Below are 18,752 nucleotides of genomic sequence, written 5' to 3' on the forward strand. Positions count from 1 at the left end.
AAAACCACAGTGAGATATCACCTCACAACTGTTAGAATGGCTATAATCAACAAGATTAGTAATAACAAGTGTTGGAAAGATTGTAGAGAAGAAGGAACCCTCATACACTGCTGGTGGGAATGTAAATTGTTACAGCAATTACAGAAAACAGTATGGAGTTTTCTCGAAAAATGAAGAAGAGAATTACCATATGACCCAGCAATCCCTCTTCTGGGTATCTACCCCACAAATATGAAAACATTTATCCACAAAATATACGTACCCTTATGTTCATTGCAGCATTATTCACGGTGGTGAAGACATGGGAACAAACAGTGTCCTTCAATAGACGATTGGATAAGGAAGATGGTTACATATATACAATTGACTAGTTCTCAGCCATAATATGAAACACTGCTATTTGAAACAACATGGATGGATCTTCAGATTATCCCACTAAACCAACTATGTCAGACAAAAAAAAAAAATTGGAACCATGAGAGGTCTGACAATTAAGTTCGTGAACTCATCCTAGAAAAAATGCTACATACCTCATTGCTGATTATCACTATGGTCACCTTTGAAGTATTCCCCTTGGAAAGCTATGCACCCATGTCAGTGCCTAGTCCACCCTTCAAAGCAATTTTGGAACTCTTTCTCTGGAATGGCCATCAGAGCTGTCATGTCCCTTGATGTCGGAATGTCATCAAAATGTCTTCCTTTCAATATTTCCTTTATCTTTGGATAAAGAAAGAAGTCATTGGGGACCAGAGCAGGTGAGTAGGGAGGGTGTTCCAATGCAGTTATTTGTTTACTGGCTAAAAACTCCCTCCCCAACAGTGACATGTGAGCTGGTGCATTGTTGTGATGCAAGAGCCATGAATTATTGGCGAAAAATTCAGGTCGTCTAACTTTTTCAGGCAGCCTTTTCAGCACTTCCAAATAATAAACTTGGTTAACTGTTTGTCCAGTTGGTACAAACTCATAGTGAATAATCCCTCTGATATCAAAAAAGGTTAGCAACAACATTGCAAACAAGTTCTTGAACCTAATTGTCTGGACTTGTATGACTTCACTCATTTGAGGGATATAAAACTGAAAGCAACAAACAAGACAAGCAAACAAACAAGTAAAAACTCATAGACACAGACAACAGTTTAATGGTTACCAAAGGGTAAGGGGGGGGGGGAGGTGATGGTAGAAGAGGATGAAAGGGGTCAAATATATGGTGATGGAAGGAGAACTGACTCTGGGTGGTGAACACACAGCACAATATATAGATGATGTATTCTAGAAATGTACACTTGAAACCTATATAATTTTTCTAACCAATGTCACCCCAAAAAATTTAAGAATTTTTTTTTTAAAGTTCAGAGAAATGCACAAAGATTTCCCACACATCCCCTGCACTCACACAGCACAACTTCCCTCATTAGCCACATCCCTCACCAGAGTGGTATATTTGTTACAATAGATGAACCTACATGGACAAATCATTATCACCCAAATTCCATAGTTTATGTTAGAGTTTTCTCTTGGTATTATATATTCTGTGGTTTTCGACAAATGTGTAATGAAGTGTATCTATCATTATAGTATCATACAGAGTATTTTCAGTGTCCTAAAAATCCTCTGTGCTCCACCTATCTATTCCTTCATCCCTCAACCTTTCCATCATTCTTTTTAATGAAATAGAACAAGAAAGGATAGAATAGAATCGGACTGAACCGTTCAGAGTGCACCATATATAGGTTGGTGATAAGGAATCACTGAGTGTGTGTATACACTAGGTCACTACATAAAATATATTTCTTACAGGGCATTACATTAGAAAGTTTGAAATCCGCTCTTCTGGATTATGGTGAATTCAACAAGGTGCCGCCTCATGAGGAAACTCTCTGGACAACTAGCCAACTTTCCAAAGGTGATTGACAACTCATTGCTAAGTCATACAATGTACTCCTTTCAAACTGCAATACAAAGCATGCTACATGGTAAGACTAAATACATGTTCATTGAATAAAAATGAATGAATTTCCAATATGCTGACCCACTAGAATAGATCATGTTAACATGAATAGAAAAGTGAACTCGTTCAATTAATATTATGGCTAGTTTTAAGACCCCAATGAGACCCCCGGTTTCCTGGTCTAAAACAGTATTCTTCCTACTATGCCTAATTCTTTTAAACTTTTTCTGAGCACTAAATGACTGTAGAAATGTGTGAGGTTTTTGTCATAGGGAGAGAAAGGAGGACAAAAATGTGGAGCCCTGCACCCTCTAACCTATTTCTGTCAGAGAAGCTTGCTTATGTCTGTATTGTATTTTAAGACTTTACACATTATTTTTAAACCACTGCAATAAACCTTGCAGCTTTCCTTATATCCACATGCCCTAACTGAACAGGACTCAAAACTTTAATCAGTACGGCACCTATACCACACACTGTTCTCCTGCTGAGCTGTGCACTTAGAAACTAAAAGCCCCAAACCCTCTTCTCATGTGACATTAACCTTTTATGAATATCAGAAGCATGAGAACATTGTCCTCAGGGAGATGCCTTAAAGAACTTGTAGATAATTATCTTAAAACCAGCCTCAGATACACACCAAAGGTTCAAATTAGTTCTTAAATGCAGCAATTTACATTATGAAATAAATAGCAAATGCATTTCTTTCCCAGTCCACAGCACCCTACTCTACCTGCTTCTATTAAACCCCTTGGGGCTAGTAGAACCATTTTACTCTTATATTTCTAGCAGGAACACATTCTTTCCTTTAAAACTCTCTTCTTATGGCACCCTACTCTCCTGTAATACACATATGTACCCTTGATCATTTTATATTTCCTGAAGATCTTCTTCAGCCTCATTATGTCTTTTCTCAGGAGGCAATGACTAAAAGGACCAAATAAGTGTGGACACATCACGGTTTTATAGTGTTAAAGATAATGTTTCCATTTTGGCTGTTAACATTCTTTCTGATGCTTCCCAGCATTTCACTGACCTTTTTGAACTCACACAGTAAGCCTCACTTTTGAAGGACCAACAAAGCTACCACAGCAAAATGTCTTGTTCTCATCTAAATTTACCTTGGCTTATCTAGATCCAGTTTTGATAAAATAAATCAAAATCTTTCAGCTCATTTCTCTGATCCAAGGATGGAATGATAAGAGTTGTACTCTGTGGGAATTTAAAAGATGGGAAAATCACCACCCAACATTAATTGAAGAATTTTTTAGATCATAGAACTGAATGGATGTCATGTAATAGTATTGCCAGCTGAGAAGGCAGCATCAGACTTAATGTTTGTTGGTCAAAATTAGCTATTATCTAGATATACTCATATTAGTATGTTACATATAAGGTATACATATATTAACTTATGAATTAATTAACTACAATCATAAATACTTATTTATTGAATAATTAAGTATAGTTGAATCCTATTTTTAAGTACTTAGATTTCATAATTCTAAAAAGCCTTACTTGATATTCTAGACCACAACTCTTATTGTGCATAGTTGAGAGTCTCTAAACGTTTTTTACATTCACCCTTATCAGAAAAAAGTGTTTTTTAAACATACACTGCAGTATATAAAAATATACCAGGGGTGCCAAAAAAACTGTATACAAGTGTACACTTAGGTCAACGTTGCTCAAGCAGTAGTTGACCATAATCAGAAGAGTCTGGCTGATGGTAACCACTTTGAATACCTCTTGTAATTGCAGAAGTCAAACGTGACTTGTATTCATCTTTCAGTATCGGTATATATTGAGTATTACAATTTTAATATTTTTTCTTTCTTAAAATGTGTATACATTTTTTGGCACCCTCGGTATGTACAGAATATAAACATATCCTATGGTAAATCATAAGGCACATACAAAAATGAAACTTAGAATGAGGTAAAATTATTTCTAAAGTTATATTTTAATATTTAATGTATCTTGCTATACTAAAATATCTTTAATAATTATAAGAATGGATAAATAAAACAAAACAGAAAAGTATACAGCTTACAAGAGACTCATCTTAAATGCATGAACACACAGAGACTTAAAGATTTAAAGGAAAAAGGTATACTATGGGAACACAAATCAACATAAAGGAAGTGCAGTTACACTGAAGATAAATGGATAATGTCCTACTGTCAATCCGTTGTAATAAAACAATTATAAATTGTATACACCTAATAAAATAGCTTCAATGTATACAGGGAAAAATAATAGAATTAAAGGAGTAATAGACAAACCAGCATTCATAGTAGAATATTTTAACATATTAAAGCTATCAAAAATATCAGTGAGTATATAGAAAATTTAAATACTGTGATTAACAGCTAATCTATTACAAACACAAATACTACAAATAAAGATAATAGAATATGCATTCATTTCGAATGCACATGGATGTTTTACCAAAAACTGAGCATGTCTTTGGGCTGTTAACCATGTGTCAAAAAATTTCAAAGGATCAAAGTCATACAGAATATAGTTTATGGACACAATGGAATAAAAAAAGATGTTTAAAAAAGACATTATTGTATAAAAATAAAACAACACACCTTTAAGTAAGCCATGGATGGAGGAAGTTATCTCAATAGAAATTAGAAAATGCCTTGAAATGAAATTGAAATGGTAACATATAAAATTCTGGAGTACAGCAATAGCCATGTTTGGAGGGAAAGTAATAACCTTAACTGCATTTATTAGAAAAGAAGAAATGTTGAATATTAATGATACAAGCATCTATCTCAAGAATTTAAGAAATGAACAGAAAATTAGATCCAAAAGAAGTATAAAGGAAGCGAAAAATAAGAATAAGAAGAACAGAATTAAATGAAATAGAACACACATACAATAGAGAAATTCAATAAGGAAAACTGTTTTGAAAAGTCCAATAAAATTGATTAACCCCTAGTGATTGACCAATAAATAAATAGAAAAGACACAAATCAAGAATAAAAAAGGAGACATAACTAAAGGGCTTACAGGCTTGAAAAGTGATGTGAGGATGTTCTGATCAATCTTATACGGATACATTTAAAATTGCAGATGAAATGACATATTCTCTACAAAACACTACTTACTGAAACTGACAAAAGAAGAAAAATAAAATCTGAAGGGTAATGTATTTATTCAATAATATGATTTATTATTTACAAAAACATTACTAAAGGAAAACCCAGGCTGGGTAGCATCATCAGTAAATTCTTCCAACTATTTAAGAAATAATTAACAACAAATTTACATAAACTTCTAGAAAATATAAAAAGAAGGAGAACTTCACAACTCAATTTAAAAGACCAGCGTAACATGGATACTAACATTGGTTAATGACATTACAAGAAACAAAAAGACCAGACCACTGTTTCTCGTGAACATAGATGCAAAAAATGCCAAACAAAGTATTAGCATATTGGATACAGTAGTTGCATTAGTTTTCTGTTGTTATATAACAAATAATCACAAACTTAATGACTTAAAACACACACAATTTTCAATCAGTTTTTATCCATTTCTGTGGTCCAGGAGTCCAGACATGGCTTATCTGCTGTCTGTAAATCTGTAATTAAGGTGATGACTAGAGATCAGTTTTCATCTGGAAGCTCAACGAGGGGTGAATACACTTCTAAGCTCACTTAGATCATTGGCAGAATTCATTTTCTTGTGATTTTAAGATTGAGCATTCTGGCTTCTTGCTGGCTACCAGCCAGAGGCACTCTTAGCTCTTAGGTCTACATGGTCCTCTCTATATTATCTCTCAAAACATGGAAGCTTGCATCTTCAGATTTAGCAAGGGAGAGAATGAGTCGGCTAGCAAGACAATATTATATATCATAATGTAATCATAGGAATGACATCCCATCACATTTGCTATATTCTATTGTTTACAAGCAAGTCACCGTTCTGCCCAAACTCAAGAGGAAGGGATGATATAAAGACATGAACACCAGGAAGTGGGGATTATGGGACTATATTAAAGTCCATCTGCACAGTAATATGTAAAGGTATAAATTATAATTATATATGGTTTATGCAGAAATGTAAAGTTGGTTTAGTATTTGAAAATAAATCCTTCTCTTATAAGAAAAGATGAAATACTGCCCTTCGCGACAACATGGATGGACCTTGAGATTATTATGCTAAGTGAATTAAGTCAGACAGAAAAAGTGGAGAAGTATATGACTTCACTCACATGTGGGATAAAAAACTGAACGCAACAAAGGAACAAGACAAATAAAAAAAAATCATGACACAGACAATAGTTTAGGGGTTACCAGAGGGTAAGGGGGAGAGGGATGATAGAAAAAGGTAAAGGGGGTCAAATATATGGTGATGGAAGGAGAACTGACTCTGGGTGGTGAACAAATAATGCAATATACAGATGATGTATTACAGAAATGTATACTTGAAACCTACGTAGTTCTGTTGACCATTGTCACCCCAATAAATTTTAATAAAGAAGGAAATCCAATGTAATTCATCTTATGAGAAAAATCCTATAATCATATCAATATATGCCCCAAAATCTGATAGAATTCACAATCTATTCATGAATTTAAAACAAAACATAACCCCTTAGAAAGCTAAGATAGAAGGGAACGTCTTTCATATTTTAAAAAAATCATGTGATGTATAGTATAGCATAGGGAGTATAGTCAATAATATTCCCATAACTATGTGCAGTGTCAGATGGGTAATAGACTTATTGGGGTTATCATTTTGTGAGGTGCGTCTAAACATGATGTTGTTTTGTACACATGAAACTAATAAAAAAAACTGGGAACAAAGAAAAATCTACAAAGCAAACAAAAAACAAAGTACAAGCAATGATGATCAAAGGTAAAATATTAAAAGCCTTTCTTCTGAGATAAAGACAAGAATGGCTACTATTACCACTTCATTTTCTCATTTTATTGGTGATAAGCTGCATTAAAAAATTACCACAAAATTTAGCCACTTAAAACAACAAACATTTATTTTCTCACCACTTCCGTGGATCGTGAATCTGACAACATATTAGTTGGGTGGTTCTGCCTCAGTAGCTCTAACAAGCTTGTAGTCAAGCTGTCAGTACGGGCTGCTATTGTCTAAAGCTTCAAATGGGACTAGAGGATCCACTTTCAAACTCACATGGTTGTTGGCAGGGTCAGTTTCTTTCCAAGTGGGTCTGAATCACCTCAGGGTAAAAATAGCATGTGGCTTCCCCCAGAGTAAGTGATCTGAAAGAGAGCTCAAGATGGAAGCTGCAGTCTTCTATAAGCTAATCTCAGAAGTGACATGTCATCAGGAATGCTGTATCTTACCTATTGGTCACACGGAACAACCCTGATACCAAGCACAAAGGAGTATGTATACAAGGGTGTGAGGACCAGAAGGAGGAAAATCATTGAGGACCATCTTGGATGCTGGCTACCACAAACACTTTTCTGGAGTCCTACCGATGCAATAAGACATGATAAAAAAATAAAAATTATAAGGACTATTATTATTTTGTTATTAGTTTCAGGTGTACAAAGCAATATAATGATTAGACATTTACACCCCTGAAAAAGTGATAACCCCAACAAGTCTACTACCCTTCTGACACCATAGATAGCTATTACAATACCATTGATTATATTCCTTATGCTCTATTTTACATCCTGTGATTATATATATATATATATATATATATATATATATATATATATATATATATATATATAAAATACTCTGTGTGTGTATGTGTGTGTGTATAATAGTTGACATTCAAAACTATTTTATCATAGAATCAGTTGTACAGTGCAGTGGCCAGGCATCCAACTAATGAAGTGATCTCACCATCAAGTGCAGCACCCACCCAACACCATACACACTTTTACATTACTGACTACATTTCCCACACTGCATTTCACATCCCTGTGACTATTTTGTAACTACCAATTTGTGCTTCCTAATCTCTTCACTTTTCTCACCCATCCCCCCAACCCTCTCCCATCTAGAACCATCAGTTTGTTCTCTGTTCCTATGAGTCTATTTATGACTTGTTTGTTTGTTTATTCTGTTCTTTAGATTCCACACATAAGTGAGATCATATCGTATTGGTTTTTCACAGTCTGACTTATTTTATTTATCATAATAACTTCTAAATCTATCCATGTTGTTGGATAAGATGGTAAGATTTCATTCCTTTTTATGGCAGAGTGATACTCCACTGTATGAATGTACCACTGTTTCTTTCTCCAATCATCTTGATGAGCATTTCAGTTGTTACCATATCTGGGCTATCGTGACTAGCACTGCAGTAAACATAGGGGTGCATATATTTTCTTGAATTATTGTTTTGTATTTCTGGATAAATACCCAAAGTGGAATTTCTGGGTAATAAGGTAGTTCTATGTTTAATTTTTTGAGGAACCTCCATACTGTTTTCCATAGTGGCTGCACTAATTTGGAATTCCACCAAAAATGCACAAGAGTTCTGTTTTCTCCACATCCTTCCCAGCACTTGTTGTCTGTTGATTTATTGATGATAGCCATCCTGATAGGTGTGAGGTGATATCTCATTGTGGTTTTTATTCACATTTCTCTGATGATTAGTGACTGAGCATTTTTTCATAAGTCTATTGGCCATCTGCATGTTGTCTTTGAGAGAATATTCATTCATGTCCTCTGCCCAGTTTTCAATTGGATTGTTTGTTATTTTGGTGTAGAGTTGTATGAGTTTTATATATATATATATATATATATATATATATATATATATATATATATATATATATATATATATATATATAAATTTATATAAAATTTATATATAAAATTTATATATATATATAAATGTTGGATGTTAACCCGTTATTTGATGTGTCATTAGCAAATATCTTCTCCCATCACTAGGATCATTTTTTTGATAGTTTCCTTTGCTGTGAAAAAACTTTTAGTTTGATGTAGTCCCGTTTGTTTATTTTTTTCTTTTGTTTCCCTTGCCAGAGGTGATGTATCAGTAAAAATATTACTAAGGGAAATGTCTGAGAGTTTACTTTCTATATTTTCTTCTAGGAGTTTTATGGTTTTAGGTCTTACATTTAATGCTTTAATCCACGCTGAGTTTATTCTTGTATATGGCATACGAAGGATGTCCAGTTTCATTTATTTTTTTTTTTGCATGTGTCTGTCTAGTTTTCCCAGCACCATTTATTGTATAAACTGTGTTTACCCCAGTGTAAATTCTTTCTTCCTTTGTCACATATTAAATGGCCATATAGGAATGGATTTATTTCTGGGTTGTATATTCTGTTTCATTCATCTATGTGTCTGTTTTTATACAAATACCATGCTTTTTTGATTACGATGGCCTTGCAATATAATATCATATCAGGTAGTGAGATACCTCCAGCTTTGTTCTTATTTCTCAGGATTGCCATGGCTACTCAGTTTCTTTTATGATTCCACATAAATTTTAGGATTATTTGTTCTAGTTCTGTGAAAAATGTGTTTGGTATTTTGGTAAGGATTGTATTGAATCTATAGATTGCTTTGGGTAGTATAGAAATTTTAACAATATCAATTCTTCTTATCCATGAGCATGACATATGTTTCCATTTATTTGTATCTTCTTTAATTTCTTCTTCAATCATGTATAATTTTCTGAGGACAGGTCTTTTACTTCCTTGGTTAAATTTATTCCAACATATTTATTTTTTGGTGGAATTATAAATGGGATACTTTTTAAAAAATGTCTCCATCTGACAGTTTGTTATTAATAAAAATGCAAATTATTTCTGAATATTAATTTTGTATCCTGCTCCTGCACTAAATTCATTTATCAGTTCAATAGTTTTTTTTTTGTTGTTTGTTTGTTTGTTTTGTGGAATCTTTGGGGTTTTCTATATACAGTATCATGTGATCTGCAAATAATGACAATTTTACTTTTTCCTTTCCCATTTGGATGTTCTTTATTATTTCTTTTTCTTGTCTGGTTGCTGTGGCTAGAACTTCCAGTACTATGTTAAATAAAATTGGTGAAAGTGGGCAACCTTGCCTTGTTCCTGATCTTAAGGAGAATGCTTTTAGTTTTTCCCCATTGAGTATGATATTAGCTGTTGAGATATGTTCCCTCTATTATGTTGAGATATGTTCCCTCTATTCCCACTTTGCTGAGAGTTTTTATTATAAATTGATGCTCAATTTTTTTAAATGCTTTTTCTGCATCTATTGGTATAACCATATGAATTTTATTTTTCACTATGTTTATGTGGTGTATCACATTAATTGATTTGTGGATTATGAACTAAACTTGCATGCCAGGAATGAAAACTTCTTGATCGTGGTGTATGACCTTTTTAATGTATTGCTGAATTAGGTTTGCTAATATTTTATTGAGGATTTTTGCAATTATGTTCATTAGGGATAATGGTCTATAGTTCTCTTTTTTGTACTGTTTTTGTCTGGTTTTGGAATGAGGGTAATAAGGCTTCATTAAATGAGATTGGGAGCCTCCCCCCCTCTTGGATTTTTTGGAATAGTTTGAGAATAGGTGTTAATTTTTCATTGAATATTTGGTAAAATTCACCTGTGAAGCCATCTGGTCCAGGTCTTATGTTTGTTGGGAACTTGTTGATTACTGATTCAAATTGATTAGTAGTAATTGGTCTGTTCCGATTTTCTGTTTTTTCTGGGTTCAGCCTTGGAAGATTGTATGATTCTAGGAATTTGTTCATTTCTTCCAGATTGTCCAATTTGTTGGCGTATAGTTGCTCTTAGTATTTTCTTTAAAAATTTTGTATTTCTGTGGTGTCTGTTGTGATTTCTCCTCTTTCATTTCTGATCTTATTTATTTGAATCCTGTCTCTTTTTTATTAAAGTTTATTGGGGTGACAACTGTTAGTAAACTTACATAGATTTCCAGTGTACAATTCTGTATTACATCATCTATAAATCCCATTTTGTGTTCACCACCCAGAGTCAGTTCTCCTTCCATCACCATATATTTGATCCCCCTTACCCTCACCTACCATCCCCCTCCTCCCTTACCCTCTGGTAACCACTAAACTATTGTCTGTGTCTATGAGTTTTTGTTTCTTCATTTGTTTGTCTTGTTCTTTTGTTATTTTTGGTTCATATACCACATATCAGTGAAATCATATGGTTCTCTGCTTTTTCTGTCTGACTTATTTCGCTTAGCATTATAATCTCAAGATCCATCCATGTTGTCACAAATGGTTCTATTTCATCTTTTCTAACCACTGAATAGTATTCCATTGTGTATAGATACCCCAACTTCTTTATCCATTCCTCTATCGAAGGACATTTCGGTTGTTTCCATGTCTTGGCCACCGTAAATAAAGCTGCAATGAACATTGGAGCACACGTGACTTTATGGATAAATGGTTTCAGAATTTTTGGGGTAGATACCCAGGAGAGGGATTGCTGGGTCATACGGTAATTCTATTTGTAATTTTTTGAGGATCCTCCACACTGCCTTCCATAGCAGCTGCACCAGTCTGCATTCCCACCAACAGTGTATGAGGGTTCCTTTTTCTCCACAACCCCTCCAACACTTGTTAGTATTTGTCTTGTTGATGATAGCCATTCTGACTGAGGTGAGGTGATATCTCATTGTGGTTTTTATTTGCATTTCTCTGATGATTAGTGATGTTGAGCATTTTTTCATATGTCTATTTGCCATTTGTATGTCCTCTTTGGAGAAATGTCTCTTTAGGTCCTCTGCCCATTTTTCAACTGGGTTGTTTGTTTTTTTGTTCTTGAGTTTCATGAGTTCCTTGTATATTTTGGATATTAGCCCATTATCGGAGGCACTGTTTGCAAAAATCTTCTCCCATTCAGTTGGTTGCCTCTTTATTTTGTCTATGGTTTCTTTTGCTGTGCAGAAGCATTTCAGTTTGATATAGTCCCATTTGTTTATTTTAGCTTTTCCTTCCATTGCCTTTGGAGTCAAATTCATAAAAAGCTCTTTGAACCCAAGGTCCATAAGTTTAGTACCTATGTTTTCTTCTATGCACTTTATTGTTTCAGGTCTTATGCCTAAGTCTTTGATCCATTTTGAATTAATTTTGCTACATGGTGACAGATAGCAGTCCAGTTTCATTCTTTTGCACGTGGCTTTCCAATTCTCCCAGCACCATTTGTTGAAGAGGCTGTCTTTTCTCTATTGTATGTTTTTGGCTTCTTTTTCAAAAATTATCTGTCCATATTTATGTGGTTTTATTTCTGGGTTCTCAATTCTATTCCATTGGTCTACGTGTCTGTTTTTCTGCCAATACCATGCTGTTTTGATTATTGTTGCCCTGTAATGCAAGCTAAAGTCAGGGAGTGTCATACCTCCAATATTGTTCCTTTTTGTTAAGATTGCTTTGGTTATTCAGGGTCTTTTGTGGTTCCAAACAAATCTGATGATTTTTTGTTCTATTTCCTTAAAAAATGCCATTTGGATTTTGATGGGGATTGCATTGAATCTGTATATTCCTTTGGGTAATATGGTCATTTTAACTATGTTGATTTTTCTAATCCATGAGCACGGAATATCTTTCCATTTATTTGTGTCTTCTTCAATTTCTTTTAAAAATGTCTTGTAGTTTTCAGCATATAGGTCTTTCACATCCTTGGTTAAGTTTATTCCTAGGTATTTTATTCTTTTTGCTGCAATTTCAAAAGGAATTGTTTATTGTATTTCTTTTTCTGAGATTTCATTGTTTGTATATAGGAATGCAATGGACTTTTGTACGTTGATTTTGTAGCCAGCAACTTTACTATATTCGATGATTGTTTCTAATAGCTTTTTGGTGTAGTCTTTAAGGTTTTCTATATATAGCATCATGTCATCTGCAAAGAGTGACAATTTAACTTCTTCATTCCCAATTTGGATGCCTTTTATTTCTTTCTCTTGCCTGATTGCTCTGGCGAGGACTTCCAACACTATGTTGAAAAGCACAGGTGATAGGGGACAGCCCTGTAGTTTTCCTGAATGTAGAACAAAGGGCTTCTGTTTTTCACCATTAATTATGAGATTAGCTGAAGGTTTGTCATATATGTCCTTTATTATGTTAAGGTATTTTTCTTCTATACCTATTTTCTTAAGTGTTTTAATCATAAATGGATGTTGTATCTTGTCAAATGCTTTTTCTGCATCAATTGATATAATCATATGATTTTTGTCCTTTATTTTGTTTATGTGATGTATCACATTGATGGATTTGCGTATGTTGAAACATCCTTGTGCCCCGGGGATGAACCCCACTTGGTCGTGATGAATAATCTTTTTAACGCATTGTTGCATTAGATTTGCTAGAATTTTGTTTAGGATTTTTGCATCTGTATTCATCTGAGATATTGGTCTGTAGTTTTCTTTTTTGTGTTGTCATTACCAGGTTTTGGTATCAGGGTAATATTGGTCTCATAACGAAATTGAATCAGTCATCCAAAACCTTCCCAAAAGCAAAAGTCTGGGACCAGATGGCTTCACTAGTGAATTCTGCCAAACCTTCAAAGAGGATCTAATACCAATCCTGCTCAAACTCTTCCAAAAAATTGAAGAAGAGACAGTGCTCCCTAACTCATTTTATGCGGCTTCTGTCTTTTTTAATTGATGAGCCTGGTTAAAGGTTTGCCAATTTTGTTTACCTTTTCAAAAAAACAGCTCTTGGTTTCATTGATCTTTTGTATTGTGTTTTTAGTCCTGTTTTGTTTATTTCCACTCTGATTTTTATTATTTCCTTCCTTGTACTCACTTTGGGCTTTGTTTACTGTTCTTTTTTCAGTTCCCTTAGCTGTAAAGTTAGACTATTAATTTGAGATTTTCCATGTTTCCTGAGGAAGGCTTTCAGTGCTTTGAATTTTCCTCTTAGGATTGCTTTTGATGTGTCCCACAGATTTTGAGTCAGTGTGTTTTCATTTTCGTTTGTCTCAAGGTATCTTTTAATTTCTTCCTTGGTCTCTTTATTGATCCGTTAATTATTTAGTTGCTTATTATTAGACTCTTGTTTTTGTGTGCTTTTCCATTTGCTTTTTTGTTTGTTTTGCAATTGATTTCTAGTTTCATACCATTGTGGTCAGAGAAGACACTAGATATGAATTCTGTCTTCTTAAATGTATTGAGTCTTGTTTTGTGGTCTTACATGTGGTCTATCTTGGACAATGTTCCATGTACACTTGAAAAGAATGTATATTCTGCTGTACTGGTGTGAAATGCTCTAAATGTATCAGTTAAATCCAGCTAGTCTGGTGTGTCATTTACAGCTATTGTTTCTGTGTGGATTTTCTGTCCATTTGTATCATTGGTGTGGTAGACCCCCTACTATGATTTTGTTACTGTTGATCTCTGCTTTATGTCAGTCAATATTTGTTTTATATATTTAGTTGATCCTATGTTGGGTGCTTAGATGTTTACTAGGGTTATGTGCTCTTGTTGAATTGATCCTTTTATCATTATGTCATGTCCTTCTTTGTTTCATATAATAGTCTTTGTTTTAAAGTATATTTTGTCTGATATAACTATTGAAACCCCAGCTTTTTCTCATTTCTATTTGTGTAAAATATCTTTTTCCATCCCTTTTCTTTCAGTCAATATGTGTCTTTTACTCTGAGGTGGGTCTCTTGTAAACAGCATATGCATGGGTCTTGTTTTCTTATCCATTCAGCTATGGTATGTCTTTAAATTTGAGTATTGAATCCATTTACATTTAAAGTGATTATTGATATGTACCATTTTATTATTCATACTTTCAGACTTCTTTTTTTCTCTTTTCCCCCATCTTCTTCTAATAGAAATCTTTAACATTTCTTGTAATACTGGCTTGGTGGTAATTAGTTCTCTTAGTTTTTTCTTGTCTGGAAAGCTCTTTATCTCCCCTTCAATTTTAAATGAGAGCCTTGCAGGGTAGAGCAGTCTTGGTTGTAGACCCTTGTTTTTCATCACTTTGAATATTTCCTACCACTCCCTTCAGGCCTGCAAAGTTTATGTTGAGAAATCAACTGATCTTCATTTGGGAGCTACCTTGTGATTAACTGCTTGCCTTTCTCTTGCTGCTTTTAGGAGTTTTTCTTTTTCTTTAACCTTTGCCATTTTAATTATGACGTGTCTTAATGTGGGTCTGTTTGAGTTCATCTTATTTGGGACTCTCTGCACTTCCTGTCCCGTATGTCTATGTCCTTTGCTAGGTTACCGGCATTTTCATTCATTATTTCTTCAGATAGGTTCTCGATCCCTTGTTCCCTCTTTTTTCCTTCTGGTAGTCTTGGGATGCGAATGTTTTTATGTTTGTTTTTATGCTTGATGTTGTTTGAAAGGTCCCTTAATGTATCTTCATTTTTCATTATTTTTTCTTTTTGTTGTTTTAATTGTGTGTTTTCTGCTAACTTTCTTTTACATCACTGATTCTACCCTCTGTTTCATCTAATCTGCAGTTGATTCCTTTTAATATAATCTTCATTTCGGTTACTTTATATTTTATATCTGGCTTATTTTTTATGGTTAGTATGTCCTTTTTCTTACTGTCCCTTTGTTGAAGTTTTCACTAAGTTCCTTAAGCATTCTTATAACTAGTGTTTTAAACTCTGTTCTGGTAGATTGATTGACTCCATTTCATTTAGTTCCACTTCTGGAGTTTTCTCCTGTTCTTTTATTTGGGACGTGTTTCTTTGTTTCCTCATTCTGGCTGCTCGTCTATGTTTGCTTTTATGTATTAGGTAGATATCCTTTCAGTCTTTTTTGGATAACTTTATGGAGTATGTGTCCTGTGTGGTCCTGTGGCACATTCTCCCTGATCACCTGTGAGTGCGTTTTAGGAGTGTACCCTGTGTGTATTGTGTATATTCTCCTGTTGTAGTTGAGACTTGACTGCTTTTGGCATGTCATTGGATGGGACTGACTGGCAGTGAGTATTACTATGCTTACAGTGTATGAGTTGCTGTGTGAGAGCTGACTCCTTAGAGGGGGATTTGCCTGAGTGGGCTCTTCTTTCTCTTGAGACCATGCTTTGGGTGTGGAGCTTGAGGGGCTAACCAGGTCATGCTCTGGTGTGGTCTGAAGCTGGCTTTTGGGTGTGTTGTTTCAGGTGTCTTCGGGAGGAAGTCCCATGCAGGCCAATTTTAGCCTTGCTTGTGATTGGCCTGGGGCTACCTGGTAGGAGCGTCAAAGCTATATGTGGTTGGCTGCTGCCTGTGCTGGACCTGAAGGTATATGTGGGTGGCCTTGCTGTGAACCAAGGTCGACTGCCACAGTGTTGCCACAGCAAAAAGTCCAGGGCTTCCCTAGCCTATTTTCACCTGCTGGTTGCCTGTAAGTCTCAGCCATTGAAATAACCTCCTTAAGTGCATGGGACAGGCTAGTTGAGCCAGTGTTGAGAATGTTCCCGGCAATGCAGCACTAGCTGGGCAGGGCAGAATCCCAGGGAGTCACGAGGCATGGTTGGTGATTTTTGAAAAGTTAATGCAGATTCAATTCTTGCACCTGTGCTGGGTGGGCCTGTGACCACTTTGGAAAATGCCCTGAGAACCCCATGGCCAGCTACTTCTTGCCTCAAGCCCACAGATCCCCCAGAGCAGCCCGTGAGAGGCTGTAGTCCAAGTTGTGGACAACAAAAGTCCCCCAGGCCATTGCAGGCTTTTTACCACTATAAAAGGCTTCTGCAGCTTGTGGGGCAGGGCGAGCCACCCAAAGCCAAGCATGCCCTAGTGATGTAGCACTAGCTAGGCAGGGCAGTGACACATGTTGTCACCAAGGTGGTGTGCATGCTCAGATGAATATAGTCTCAGATTTGGCCCTTTGGGGGAAAGTTTAACATAGAAAAAATGGTGCCCTCCTGTAGGCTACACTTGCATCTGGCTCTACACAGGGATGATGGTGGCTGTCACTCCAGCCTTCACCTGGCAGCCACACAACGCATTCTGTCCCCAAAAGTCTCTGGTGCCTCTAGAGTAGCTGCCCCTGCACCACAGCCTAGGTATGTTTTTTGCAAGTGAATGAGTCTATGTGTGGGCCCTTTAAGAGGACATCTGGATTTCCAGCCACCTTTTAACTCACCAGGACAGACAGACAGAGCCCTCATTGATTTTCCCTGTCACATGTTATGGAGACTCCTCTTCCCAGCACAGGACCCCTGCCTGTGGAGTCCTGTGTGGGCCTGGGACCTCTCCCTCTTCAGGGGGTACCTCCACCACTGAGGTGCCCTCCAGGTGCTCTACCACTACCTGTGGCTTTGAAGTCAGCTCGTTTCACATCTCTGCCCCTCCTACCAATCTCAATGTGGGCTCTTCTTTATATTCTTACTTATAGGGGTTCTTTTCATCTAGTCTTCAGATGGTTCTTGAGGTTGATTGTCAATACTTTTGTTGTCGTTTTTATGTGATTTGGGGGAGGCAGCAGGCATAGTATTGACCTAATCTGCCATCTTGGACCTTCTCCTCATCCTAGTATCTTTAATCTCACTTCAGCTCCAGCCTGCAGTCATTGTGACATCCCAGACCGATAGCCAATTAGAACAGTGATGAAGGAGACGGACGCCAAGACTACAGGTCCACCTGGAGCCACTCTGAGACTGTACCAGCTCCTCTTTATTCATTCATCCATTCAGGGATATTCAGGTTACCTCCATATTTTGGCTATTGTAAATAATGCTGCAATGAACATATGGATGCACACGTCCCCTTGAAGTAGACTTTTGGGTTTCTTCGGATAAATACCTAGACGTGAGATTACTAGGTCCTTCTTTGACTCTTGTTATAGCGTTTGTTTTAAAGTCTATTTCATCTGGTATAAGTATTGCTACCGGTACCTCATCTTTTTCCCATTTACTTTCAGTCTGTGTGTGTCTTTCGACCTGAAGTGAGGCTCTTGTAGGCAGTATATGTAAGGGTCTTGTTTTCTTATCCATTCAGCCACCCTGTGTTCTTGATTGGAACATTTAATTGATTTACATTTAAAGTAATTGATAGATATGCAGTTATTGCCATTTTATTATTCATATTTTGATTTTTTTTTTTTTTTGGTCTTAAAGAAGTCCATTTAACATTTCTTGTAATATTGGTTTCATGGTGATGAATGCCTTTAGCTTTTTCTTGTCTAGAAAGCTCTTTGTCTCTCTTTTCAATTTTAAATGATAGCTTTGCTGGGTAGAAGAATCTTGGTTGTAGGCCCCTGTTTTCATCATTTTTAACATTTTGTTCCAATGCCTTCCTGCCAGCAAAGTTTCTGTTGAAAAATCAGCTGATAATCTCATGAGAGCTCCCTTGTAAGTAACTCCTTGACTTTCTCTTGCTGCTTTTAGGATTTTCACTTTTTTTAGGATTTGATCCTCTGCTCATCTAGTCTGCTTGTGATTCCTTCTAGTGCAGTCTTCATTTTAGGCTAATGTTCACTTCTGACTAGTTCTTTTTTATGGTTTCTATGTAATTTTTTATGCTCACTATCTCTTTAATGAAATTTTCACTAAGTTCTCCGAGCATTTTTATAACCAGTGTTTTGAGTTCTTTGTCATGTGGATGCTTGCCTCCGTTTCATTTAGTTCATTTTTTTTTTGAGTTTTCTCCTATTCTTTCATTTGGGACATGTTTCTTCATCTTTTCATTTGTGTTGCTTCTCTTCGTATGTTTCTATTAGGTATTGTTTCTTCGTTTGTATCTGTTAGGTAGATCTGCTACATCTCTAGTCTTGGCAGGCTAGTCTTATTTACTAGGTTTCCTGTAGGGCCCAGTGGTGTAGTCTCCCTGATCACCTGCACCAGGTGCTCCAGGAGTGTCCCTCATGTGGATTGTGTTTGTCCTCCTG

Source organism: Rhinolophus ferrumequinum, chromosome X, assembly GCF_004115265.2.
Source record: "Rhinolophus ferrumequinum isolate MPI-CBG mRhiFer1 chromosome X, mRhiFer1_v1.p, whole genome shotgun sequence".
Taxonomy (NCBI): domain Eukaryota; kingdom Metazoa; phylum Chordata; class Mammalia; order Chiroptera; family Rhinolophidae; genus Rhinolophus; species Rhinolophus ferrumequinum.